This window comes from Chelonoidis abingdonii, chromosome 17 (genome assembly GCF_003597395.2).
Source record: "Chelonoidis abingdonii isolate Lonesome George chromosome 17, CheloAbing_2.0, whole genome shotgun sequence".
Lineage (NCBI taxonomy): Eukaryota > Metazoa > Chordata > Testudines > Testudinidae > Chelonoidis > Chelonoidis abingdonii.
The window spans coordinates 774895-788385 of NC_133785.1; positions in this window are offsets into that span (position 1 = coordinate 774895).

The window sequence follows — 13491 nt, forward strand, 5'->3', positions numbered from 1 at the left end:
AGACTCATGGCCAAACTGCAGATTGAAATGAATAAAAGAGTTTTCAGGGTGCATCAGGACTATTCAGCCAGGTAAAACTCTTATCAGCTTGAATTGCCAGCTTCCGGACTTTTGTGCAGAAGCTTGAATATTTTTTGGCTCAGACTCATAGCTCACTGTCTGATTCAAACTTTTCACTGAACAGCAGATCTTTCAAGGCTTACAGAACTGTTTTCAACAGATACCGTTACCCGTTTCTTAACAGTAAAAGCTGGCATGAACACATAATTGAATTTAACTAATTCTTAGTAGCAAAGTAATTGAAACTTAGTCAGCATTGTTCCTTGGATTGTAAATACAGGGACTGACCTTTGTATAACATGTATTGGGTTTGTATGGCCTGTTTGGGATACCATGTTCAGAAAAAAAAAGTTATCTATTCTATTTATAAGGAAGAGCCTCTGTCATTGCATTGGACTTGAGCAGCTACAAAATCTGTCAGTACTGGAACGTAATTTTCAATAACTTAACAATGATGATTTGCTTTTTATTTTCAAGCCGTCTTTTTCATCAGATTCTTTTTTTTTTTCATTCGATTTAATTTTCCTCTAGTAGAACCCATTCAGAATATCAATAGGGTACCATTTGCAGACTTGAAAAACTGTTTAAAAATAAATGAACACAGCATTCTGTGTGTGTATATATAGCAAAAAGATATATAAACTGAGATGCATAGAAAACTTGGGCTTCTGTGAGCAGAGACTGTGCTTTATGTATATGATAAATGATAGACTTTTTTTTAAAAAAAAAAGTAGAATAGTTATGACCTTTCAACTACAAGTCATGCATCACAATTCATTTCTTTTATTGCTTGACCTCTTTGTGATGGGAACAATGGATCAAAAAACCAAAATGATCAGTTTGTTAAAATTCACTGCAATATATAAATGCTTGCTCTCTACATACCGTACTTAGCAGCATGAGATTTGTGGAAAACAATACAGTGGTACATTTGGCAATCTGTCCCATTAGGGGTTATTACTATATATTAATTCATCTGTTTTTATGAATTTTTTTATCTAGACAATAATTGTAAATAAAGAACTTACTGTCTCTGTTCATTTAATACTATGCAAAAGGTTATGCTTTCTATTGTTTATTCTTATTCTTACAGTGTGATGCTGGAATGTTTGTGGTTTAAAAAACAAAACAAAACAAAACAAAAAAAAGACAAAAGTAAGTAAAATATGTGATGTAAATTATTTTATAGTTTGAAACAAAATGATAAAGTTTTATTCTTGCTGCATACTGTCTAATAGATATCTCCTGGCAGGAGCACAAGTGGAAAATTAAATAAAAATAAATTCACAAAGCAGCATGAACAATAATGGTCTGAACTTAACATCCTTCTTTATTTTCACTTTAAATCAATAAAACATAACTTGAACCCAATGGGCATATTTTAATGCAAGGGAGGTGGATGTCTGCACCGTGCATGGGGTTTTTTTTTGAGTAGTGGTATGAAAATGATTGTGAAAGCCTCTCATCATACAGCGCTTGCAATGACACTCTTGGGTCTGCACTACACACCCTGACAAGCCAGCCCAGAGTACCGTTGTTCCTAACAAACTGTAGTGCTAGCAGTCAGTGACAGAGATTGCAATTCCTAACAGAGGTTTTTGCAGTCTGGTTCCACTACTTTGTCCATGTAGTGGTGGCTTGGGGTGCTGGGAATCACAAGTAAGAGGTGGCTATTATTTTGATTGTGTGTGTTAGTAGTGATGAAGCCACTTGAGGCTTGTGTAGTTTAACGTTAGCCCTGCATTAAGTATACATTTTAATACAAATTAGGTACATTTTCCTACCACTTTTGCACTCTTGGTGGTAGTTTTAGTACATCTGGCTTGATATTGTTTCTTCATTCCTCTTCACCTGCATATTGGCCTCAATAATCATATGCTTTTTCTACTCCATTGGATTCAATCTAGAGTCTGAACCTCTCCCTTTGGAAGAAAGACCCTCTAGCTTTTGGGATATTCCCATTCTGGGAGTAAGAGCCAGCCCTGAATTTATGGGGTGGGGTGGAGATAGGGGTGTCCCAACTAATGAGTGCTACAGCTGTAGCATAAGTTGCTGTGTAACAAAGCTCTATGGCAGTTGTTTTCCCTGTTAGCAATAAAGTACTGAAATTAGCATGGCAGACATACAGCATAGAACAGTGCTTACTTTGTAATGAAAGGGGTGCAGGGGCTCAAGCAACCAGAGGTGCTGGGGCTATGAACTGCCAAGCCTAAACATGCTGAGGCTCAGCCCTGGCACAAATTAAGCACTGGCATAGAAGCTTTCTCTGCATCTGCTAATGTTCTACATGTTTTCCTACTCTGTGAGCTTCACTAGCTTTGATACCAGATTTGTCATTAAATATAATACTTGAGTTTGTCATTCAAATTGGACACAGGAAGAAACCTGGCACTGAGGTACAGATTCATGCAGGTTAACCTCTTATCCCATTGGAAGTTCAAGTGTCAAACTTCCCTAGATATAAGAAGCTCCAGGTAAGTAACCGTCCTATAGCCACACTTTTAAAAAAGAGCTCAGGTTCTTATAAGCTGATAAATATACTAGGAAAAGACAAGTTGCCTCTGGCAAGTTTGTCAATAGTTGTAAAACAGAAGTAAGTACTGAAAATGGGAAGGGGGAAAGGGGAAACATAATGAATAAAGGTCTGAAAATTTTACAGAACACCTGAAAATGATGGTGTGTTTTCTTTTACCATAAGTTACATATTTATCACTAGGCAAGAGGTTTGTTGGATTCACTGAGCTTTGGTTTGATTTGGGGAAAAATCTTTGGTGTGACCCTGTGTTAAGAACTTACAGTACCCTGGCTGAAGATTTCCCCCCTGCCCCCCTCTGTCACTGTTAGCAGCCCCCTGTCCTGCAAACACTTAAGCAATGAATATAATTTTATTTAAATAGGCAGCCCCATTGAGTTCAATAGGATTAATCATGTGTGCAAAAGTATGGATGTGCTTAAGTGTTTGCAAGATCAGCGCTTAAGATCATTCAAAGAATTCCTCAATATGTTTTGAAGAATAGTGCATGTTTTAACATTCCACTGCCTTGAGAGATATACATTATCAGTTGCAGATTTTCAAGAGTGTGTTGTGAAATTTATTGTGTGTGTGTGTGTGTGTAATCAAGAGTGCAGCTCATTGTTTATAAATTCCCTATCCTTTACAAGTGGAGTATTGAATGACAGAAGAGGAACTGCAATAATAAGGCTCAGATAATGTTCATTATAAACAAATATTTTTATTTTGAAATATGGAATGCAATAGTAATGACACTGACTAGGTGACCACTGATAAATCCTGCAATTGGCCTTGTAAAAAACAGGCTGTTATAGTGTCTCATTATTTTAATGTCAGACATCAATCCCGGGTTCAAGGAAATGCCTTAAACCCCCGTTACAGTTTCTGAAGTGTGCGACTGTATTTGACCTTTTCCTGATTGCCACATTTTTGATAAGCCTTATTATTTTTATGTTCAGTGTAATATTCATAACTGATCTATAAAGATTCAAACACTACTCAAAATTGACAATGCTGTTAATGCCTCTTGGGAAACTGAGAAAAGTATTTTAGTTTCAAACAAACCTGCCTGTTTTGCATTTTTATAGTAGAGATTATATACTATGAATAGTAATATATGACATACTATCAATTGGAAATCTAGTCAATGTTAAGAAGTTACATTAACTTCAGGTACCACCCTTTCCTTGCCAATTTAGGTGGTTTTACAGTAACACTTTTCAATTTTCTTACTCCCTGTTTCTTTGGGGAAACAGAAGAGTGAATTGAATAAAGCCCTGAGGCAGCAAAGCACTTTAAATACAAGTGATTGACTGAAGACCGTGACCACACATGAAGTGGTGGGGGCTGTTGTCTGGCTGGTTGGAAAATGTATGTCCCTTTAAGAGCAAGAGGTGACTATTAGTCCCCGGTGTACCCCATATGTCAGGAGTAGTAGAGGGCAACTGATATAGAAGTTGGCTTTACCAGTTTTGAATTCCCTCACACCAGAGGAATACGCTGCTGCTTTGCACCCTCTAAGTGGCAGAAGCAGAGAAGGTCAATCTATCCAAGTATCTTGACAATAATTCTCATCCAAGCTGCTGAAAAAATATATCCCTTTACAGAGGAAATGTAAATGTGTCTCTCTCTCTTTTGAAGAGAAGGCTTTGAAAAAATTGTGTCCTGTTTTCTCTCTTAGGCTAGTCTATCCATTCTTGTAATGGGCACTTTCTAGAGAAGGGTTTCTTTGGCTTTCATTATTAGCAGGCTGAAATAAGACTCACCAAAGCAGGGAATAAAATTGGCAATGCTGTCTCAAAGCACCTTTTTGAAAAGCACCTACGTGATTTATAAGATCAATTCCCATTGAAAGCCAGTGAGTATTAGGCACTTCACAAATGTCTATCCATAAGCTGTAAACACATGCTTGGTTCTGAAAAAAATTATTGAGGAAAATTACTCTTTCAAAATGAAAACTCCCTAAGTAATTTAATTACTGACAGGCTAATAGCTTCCTTGGAGAACTCATGCATTCCCAGAACAATTTCAGTTCCTCTAAGCCACTACATTTAGCTGTCATCCTGCTCTTGTAGCTCTCCGTATGTTTCCCCTGACTGCAGTCAACAGGCTTGAAACACTTTTTGGTTGCCCTACCTTTGTTTTAAAATCTAATCTGGGATATTGTCCCTGTTTTCATTTCCTCCACGGTCTGATTTTATGTTGTTAGGGTGGAATTTCCAAAAGCATCCACATGACAGGAGCACAAGTCCCATGGGAAGTCATCGAGGTGTTTTTGAAAATCCTACTCCTTATCTTTGGAATATCTGATTGTGAGTATGTGCTCATGTAACCATCGACAATTACAACAATTTGGCATAGAGAATGAAAGAGAAATCTTGGCTAAGTCTTTGATAAATGTACATTGTTAAACCTGACATCTTAATAACAGAATTGATTAAGGAAGGTGTAAACCTTGCGTGGCCTAAAGCATGCTCCCTTGGTCTCTTATTCTTTCAAATTCTGCACAGTGAATGTCTCTCATGGCTCTGTTCCACTCTGTGTAAGTTGACAGCACCAGTTTTATATATCTTCCATATTCAGGTGTGATGTTCCATATGAATAAGATTGCTTTGTATATCTCAGGTTACCACTCTTTTAAGTTAATTAACTCTATTTCTTAATAGGCATCTTTTCAGTGTTGGCTGCTGCCTAGCAGAGCTGGGCAAACTATTTGTTGAGAATAATATTTATGAGTTTTAGCTGATTGTTTGGTTAATGAATGGTCTGGGAAACAATCCTGAAGGTAGTAAATCCACTTGTGATTGGAAATGACAGTTTCAATCCTATGGTGTTCTTCAAGAAATATTCATTTTGACTGTTGATTGTGTATTTTGGGTGATCACCATCACCACCTGGTATGGCTTCTGATATTGTTTAAACAATAATTGAAAAGAATAATACACATTGGCACTAAACTCTGTAAGCCTTTTTACGGTTCACAAATGCACTCTGGTTGTCTTAATACCCTCAAACAATATTACTCCAGGAATCATACATAACTTAACAGTGCTTGTATTCATGAAAATATTTGTGTTTAATTTTTGTTTACGGTTTACAGGTCTACTAATGACCTGATTTGACAAAGATTGTAAGTACCTCTTTAGACACACGGTGAAATTCCCCATCCCACCAATAGAAGGGAGCGGGGGAGGGTCTGGATTTACCTCAGGCACTATTTAAAACCAAGGAAAATATAAATTATGGGTCACATGATTTTAGAGTCCTTTACATTTTTTTTGCTGCAGTCTGCAATACTATGCAAGTTCTAAGCATTCATTTATTATGAAGAATTAAGGTTGCAACCAAAGTTGCATTATGTGAGGAACCTTCAGCTTTGCAGGCATGCACACAGACCATGTCCTGGAGGCGCTTGGACCCAAATTTGCCAACGTTGGGTACCTAAATAAAAGTGACCTTATTAGCAGAGGCGTTGAGCACCTAAAACGCCAATTAACTTTATTTGGAGACACAGATGCTCCTCATCACAGAATATTAGTTCACTTTTGTTTAGAGAGCTAAATATCAATTTACATGCCAATTTTTGGCACTCATGTTTTAAAATATTGACTCTAATTTATGCTTTTAATAAATGGAGAGATCAATAGTCTCTCTGTGGTTAAGAAGTCAGTAGTGTTCCATTGTAATGCTATATAGTGAAAATCCAGATGAATTTAACCTGGTTCACTTGCTCACTAGTTTACATCATGCATAGGCTAGGTTCTTAGAGAGAAAATAGTAAATCAAAGATTAACAATGTTCCCAACGAATGGGTGAAACCCTGTCCTTGAAGCATATAAAGGAAGAAATGCCACTTTTCAATTAACTGTTCGTAAGTATGCACATGTGTACACACACCCACTTCATGGAGCAGACTGAAGCTGGTGCAGAAATTTAAACAAAATTTGCTTATGCTGCTTGAAGGATAATGTGTATATATTTCACATGACAAAATAAGCAGGAAGAATGCACTACTTTGCATGAAAAATCATGGGAATAGGCACTGGAGTCAGGGGAAGGCAGGGACTCTGCAGAGATCTTAACCTCAAAGGCAACGCTAACCAGGGCAAGGATGGAAAGGACCATCTCTATCTCTAAAACAGCCTTCTCTAAATTAGCTTCTTTCTGCTCCCCAGTCAGCCCTTGCCTCTCCTGTGGCAATACTGCCCCCCCTTATTACTTAGCATTCCTGCAGATTTTCTGTGTGTGTGCAGGAGCAACTGTATAATTCAGGAGATTCACAAGAATAATGCCCCACACATGTTCTAGAGAGTATTCAAAGCCTGGAAGCTTCAGAGGGTCGCTCGCTATTTTCTTCTTGCCTGGTTCCCACTATGGTGGGAAGCAGTAAAAGTTCTGCTAATTCCTAAGCTTCCTCCCTCCAGTTATGTCTCCTAGGCAGTTGGCTCCCACAGTCTCCTTACTACTCATGCTCAGCTGATTCCCTACAAAGACTGCAGGTGTTACTGTGAACCTGAGGCTTGCAGAACTAGTTCCCCAATTCTTTCAAGTACACTTCATAAGTACGTACATATTGAAAAGCAAAGGTGATAAAAAAGAACATTGCAAGACAGCTCGAAGGGTTTGAGTAACTACCTAAAACCTCTCTCAGAGGGCTTTCTGAAAACAAAGAAAGTAGCCTTTTAAGAGTGTACCCTCTATTCCAGCCAACATCTGTAGTCGAGTCAATAAAACCTCATGGCCAACAACATTAAAGTCTACAGACAGATCTTAAAAAATCAGCACAGACAACTGACTTTTGCTCATTATTGAGACATCATCAACAAACAAGCTCATTGCAGTCTCTGCTACATCCACACCCGAAACTAGAGAGATCAACGAAACTGGAGAACTCTAGATCTCTCTTACAATAACCTCACTGGTGCTAGCAGCACTGGAGTGACCTTGCTAGAAAGACTAGAGACAGGCTGATGATTAATTACTAAGAGATGGAGCAAATAACTTACTACTGCTTATTTGGTGGACCCTGGCAATCTTTCCATCCCAAAGGATGCCTGAATCATCTCCACCAATAAAAGGAACCAACACCTCCATGCTATGTTTTAATATAAGCTGTCATGGTATCTTTCCCCAATCTGAACCTTAGAGTCCAAAAAATTGGGGTACCAGCATGAATTCCTCTAAGCTTAATTACCAGCTTAGATCTGATAAGCTGCCACCAATCAGGACTTGGAGTGCCTGATAAACTCTGGTCTCCCCAAAACCTTCCCTGGGGACCCCAAGACCCAAATTCCTTGAGTCTCACAACAAAGGGGAATAAACCATTTCCCTTCCCCCTCCTTTCTTCCTCCCAGATCTTTCCCACCCTGGGTACACCAGGAGATCACCGTAATTCAAACTCCTTGAATCACAACACAGAGAAATCAGGTTTTTTCTCCCCCTTCTCCTCCCCTCCCAGACTTTTCCTCCCTGGGTTATCCTGGAGAGATAGACAGATTCAAGCTCCGTGAATCTAAAACACAGAGGAAATTCACCTTTCCTCCCCCACTACTCCTTCTCCCTTCTCCCCACCAATTCCCTGGTGAGTACAGACTCAGTTCCTTTGACTTAACAAGGGGAAAAAATTAATCAGGTCTTAAAGAGAAAAACGTTTAATAAAAGAAAGGAGAATAAAGATAATCACTGTAAATTCAAGATGGAATATTACAGGGTCTTTCAGCTTATAGAAACTGGAGAAAAAGCCTCCTCCAGCAGAAATACAATTTAAAATACTTCCAGCCAAATACACATTAAAACTCTACCAGCCAGATACACATTTGCAAATAAAGAAAACCGAAGACTAAACCGCCTTTCTACTTGCACTTACTACTTGAATAGAAAATTAGAGCCTGTAGTACGTCCAGTCACTCTCAGATCCCAGAGAGAACACATACAAAGAAAAGAACACACAAACAAAGACTTCCCTCCACCGAGATTTGAAAGTATCTTGTCTTCTGATTGGTCCTCTGGTCAGGTGTTGCAGGTCACTGTTTGTTAACCCTTTACAGATGAAAGAGACATTAACCCTTAGCTATCTGTTAATGACATAAGCCATGAATAGGAGTTGAAGTCTAGTTCATGTGTAACACCCTAAAAATCCCCCAGCATCTCTAAAATTTCAGTGGGGAAAAATATCCCAAACACTAGCATTTGAACCCTACAGAGACAGATCCCCATGACAATGGTCTCCTCTGAATTTCAGCCACAAAGTTTGTCATAATGAGAAATATTTAATCCTGTTGCCGGAAAATGGCAGCCCAGTCACCAAATTGTCTTCCACCCAGTACAGTTCTAATGAATGAGACCTGGCAGATGCTATTTCACAGGGTAGAAGAAAAATAAATGCTACTATTCTCTCCATCACAGCCACAACATGGGATTATGTATATCCAATTGCTGCAACTGGTTGGCGTCAGAATGAGAGGAAAGTGTCCAGCATATATAGTCCTTCCACTTGATACATACCAAGGTGATCTGACAGGATGATGCTTAGAGAAGGGCTGTTTAGGAGAGATTGTGTCTGTGACAGATTGTGCAACCGTGTGCTCTATCTTTGGGAATTTTTGTATTAAATTTAGGAATGGTTTATGTATGACTGCATTCTTCTCTATTTGGGAGAGTATTACAGCTTTTCCAGGAGCTAAAAGAGTGTTGATTGTCCCTGGGAGTGTGATATCTGTGTCAGTACCAAGATACTTCTAGTGTTATGGATAAATTCCAAAATATTACACAGATTTTGTTCAGGTTTCATTCTATACCTGTAAGGCATAGATGCTTGTTTGAAAATGTATATTCTAGTAGTATCCTGAAAAAGGTGCTTGTGAGGTTTTTTACATATATTCCCAGTTATGAGTTGCTGAGAAATATTGCATAAATAGCTCTTTCATAGTGTATACAGCCCTGCATACTTTAATTCCTAGGCCTGACTGAAACCAGACAATAAAAACAAAAATGCCTAACCATTCTCACAAGTTTGTTTCAAGAGATAAGGGATGGTCTCAGTTGGCTTTTATCTTATTGCCTAAACCCAACAGCAATTGTTTCCAAAGCCAATTAGAATTCACTAAAAGACAAAGCCAACAGGGAAACGTGTTCAAAAGCTAAGTTCTCTGGACTGATCCCCACCCTACCTTACAGCATGTGCAGCTTTGCTGCAGCCAGGAGGCTCACACAGTGTTTAAATAAGGGCTGATCTTGGCCTCCTGTTGTTTGTTTAAAGGACTCTCTCTCAGCTGAATTCTGCCATAAATCTTAAAGGCATGGAGCATCCTCATTCGTTTGTCACAAGATTGGAGCTTTTACTGTGACCACCAGGGGAAGAGCTGTTGAAGAGCTAAGCAACCTCTGTCAGAAATCTACAATGGGCTAATCAGTTGTAGGTTTAAAAAATTGTTAACTAAAGGTTGTGAGGAACACACAAAGCACAAATCATCTTCAGAGAAGAATAAACAGGTGAAAACAACATACTGCAAATATGAAGATAGTTGAATTGGACTCATCTCTTTCCAACCACTCCATCACTGTTTAGTTCCGCACATCCTTGCATGGCAAGGCATGGTTCAAGCCCAGAAGTGGAAATGTTGACCTACAGAGATGGGAGTAGGGTGACCAGTCAGCAAGTGAGAAAAATGGGGACGGGGTGGGGCGGGGGGTTATAGGAGCCTATAGAAGAACAAGATCCAAAAATCAGGACTGTACCTATACAATTGGAACATCTGGTCACCCTAGATGAGAGAAGCTATTTTCATGGTATTTCCAGTCCCATTGGAAGCATGAGGTGCAGGAAATAGATATAAATGCCTATTTTGCAGACCTCTTAAAGATTTGGATAATTTGGGAGGCGACTGGTCTTTCAAAGCCCCAACTTACCCTCTATTTTTGTTGGTACATGTGTTCCATTTAGCTAAGTACCCCGATTTGTAGGTGCAATGAAAACTGGGGCCAATGACTGCTTTTTAGGAGGCGGGGACAGTATGGTAGGTGAAATCAACAATGGCCTATATTGCACCCACACTGCCTCTTTTGTCGTACACTTCAGTATGTCCCTTCTGCAATACACCACCTCTTTTCACCAACTCCTGTTCATTGGCAGTGACAGCTTTAAAAAACTTTCTCCTCAGTTTCCAGCTTTCTGGGTCAGTATTCTGCAGCAAAACTTCACTGAGGAAATGCTAACTACTTTTATTCTTTGATCCAAGAGTCACCATTTTTACAATCATCTGCAATGAGAGCTACATTTGCAGCCTATTAGCCCAGATACATATAAAATTATCTGTCCTTCTGAATCTGATATCATTTGTTCTCATTATTCCTCACATTCACTCCAATTTTGTATTATCTATGCACTTGGAAATTACACTTGAAGACCATTATACAAGTTATTTCTATAAATAATGAACAAATGATCTGGCTCCCAACCTGCTCCAGTTCTTACCAGAATCTTCCCTAGGATGAAATAATTCACATTTATTAACAAATTTATTTGGGCATAAGCTTTTGTGGGCTAAAGCCCACTCTTTAGCCCACGAAAGCTTATGCCCAAATAAATTTGTTAGTCTCTGAGGTGCCACAAGTACTCCTCATTCTTTTTGCTGACACAGCTACCACTCTGAAACCTGCACATTTATTGTAACTCTTGTTTCCTGTTTCAGTTGATAACCAAGATGATAATAGTTTTATTATTCCATAACTTGTCTTCGGGTCCAAATTGATCCCTTGTTGTAATTCCATTGACTTCAAGAGAGTCAAACCAGGGATGAATTTGTCCCTGGGGTCTACTCTCTTTTCACAGCTGTTTGTCTTCACTGACACTGCTGCCTTTTGCACTTCAAGTAATTTGAATTTCCTAATAGCTGGCTGGTAAGGCTTTGGAAGAGTTCTTGGGCACCTTCCTCATATTGACTCTAATGCACAAGCAGTAGTCATGTTGAAAGTAGAATTTTTCAAGCATTTGAGTGTATGACTGACCACTTTGAATCTCTGAGACACACAACATTTTGCTCCTCTGCAAAATTACACTATTCAGAGTGAAGTTGACAGCCTCTGCTGTGGTGTTTCTCAACCAATATGCAGTTCCTCTCAATTACAATACAGCATGATGGTGTGCAATATCTTTTGCAAAACTCTATACTGGAACACACAGAGGTGTACTACCTCAGAAAGAAATGAATGCTCTGTTGAGGCTTTGGTGGACAACTGAACCAGCAGCTCAAGATTTTAGACAAACAATATTTGCAGCATTGTGACACTCAAGCTATCATGTGAAGGCACCGGTGTAAATGGACTTCTCAAAGCAGCTTAAAGTCATGAACTGGCAACAGACAAACACTGCCGCTTTCTTGAACTCTGTCTCTTATGCAGACCCTCTGAGTTATAAATTGTGTTTAACTTCTACTATTTAATAGCTCTCTTCCAAATTGTGTATATTGTGAATAAATGTTGACAGGGATAAAGTATCCTGAAGCCGTGGTCACTTTATTTCTTCTATGAGCACATCACTGGGCTTCAAACTTTCCTGAATTTTAAGAACTTGTTGACAATGTTATCAACTGAAAGAGACTGTGTTTTACGGTCCGTGTGCAGTGCCCGCAGTAACAGGGCCCTGGTGTTATACAAATAAGAATGATTTGAAATGAGATGAAGGCTGGACACTGGACAGGGACACAGCCTCACCGGGTGACCTTGGACAAGTCATCTGCTTTCTCTGTGACTCAGTGTCCTGTTACAATATTCTCTACCTCAGCTCAGATGCGTGTTGTGCAAATGAATTCATTAGTGTTTGTGAGATATTCAAGTACTACAGCAAGCAATTGGGTCATATAAGTATATAGGAAGGCTTTTTTTTTTTCAAAATGGCAGAAGATGTAGATGAGAGAGCTCTGTCAGGACCAGATTATGCGAATGGACAAAGAGGAGACTGGTAGTTAGTCCAAGAGAGAGAAACAAGGTTCATGAAGTAAGGTGGAGCCCCACATTGAGTCTGTGGATTCTCAGTATATTGGTTAATAAGTGTTTGTGGTTACTCTGCAAAGGCTGGCCCAAAAGCTTTTGCATTCAGTATCAAGGCAGACAGAGCTCAGGAAGACTGACACACTACAGCTTGCTCCTGTAGCTCTTGTCAGGTGTTCTTGGCTAGCAGAAGCATGAGATCTTGGTGCAGTGGGGTAATAACCAAATCTGCATGAGTAGGTGGAAGGCTGCAGAGAATATATCACTGCTGTACTTAGTATATAGGGACATGATATTGCAGCTTCTTAGACCTCATCTACACTTGTAGCAGTGTGTAGGCTATCAAGTATCAGAGGGGTAGTCGTGTTAGTCTGGATCTGTAAAAGCAGCAGAGAGTCCTGTGGCACCTTATAGACTAACAGACGTATTGGAGCATGAGCTTTCGTGGGTGAGTAACCACTTCGTCGGATGCATGTGTAGGATATGTGTAGCTACATGCTGTAATGAAAGACAGTCACACTCATTGCAATGTTTACACGTGGCAGTGAAAGGCTCTGGTGGCGGAGGCAGCAGAGAAAGTCTCTAGCAGTGGGGAGCCTTTCCCCACTGCCTCCTCCCTGACGGAGTCTTTCATTGCAGTGGGGAAAGGCTCTAGCAGCGGGGAAACAGTGGGACACCTCTCTGCTAAAAATAGCAATGTACACCTGGGAGGCACTGCCTTGGCATGTACATATCCCTACGGTTCAGGCATGTCGTGCACTTTACTTGCCTAAGCAGTGCCTCACCATCTACACTGCTATTTATTCCCATGCTATCTGGGTGTGCAGTAAATGTACTTTACATACTGCCATATGTATAGATGTACCTTTGGAAGAGATGGAATGTGACACACTGGTGGCACTTTATTTTCCCAGTTGATGTAGAACCACTTG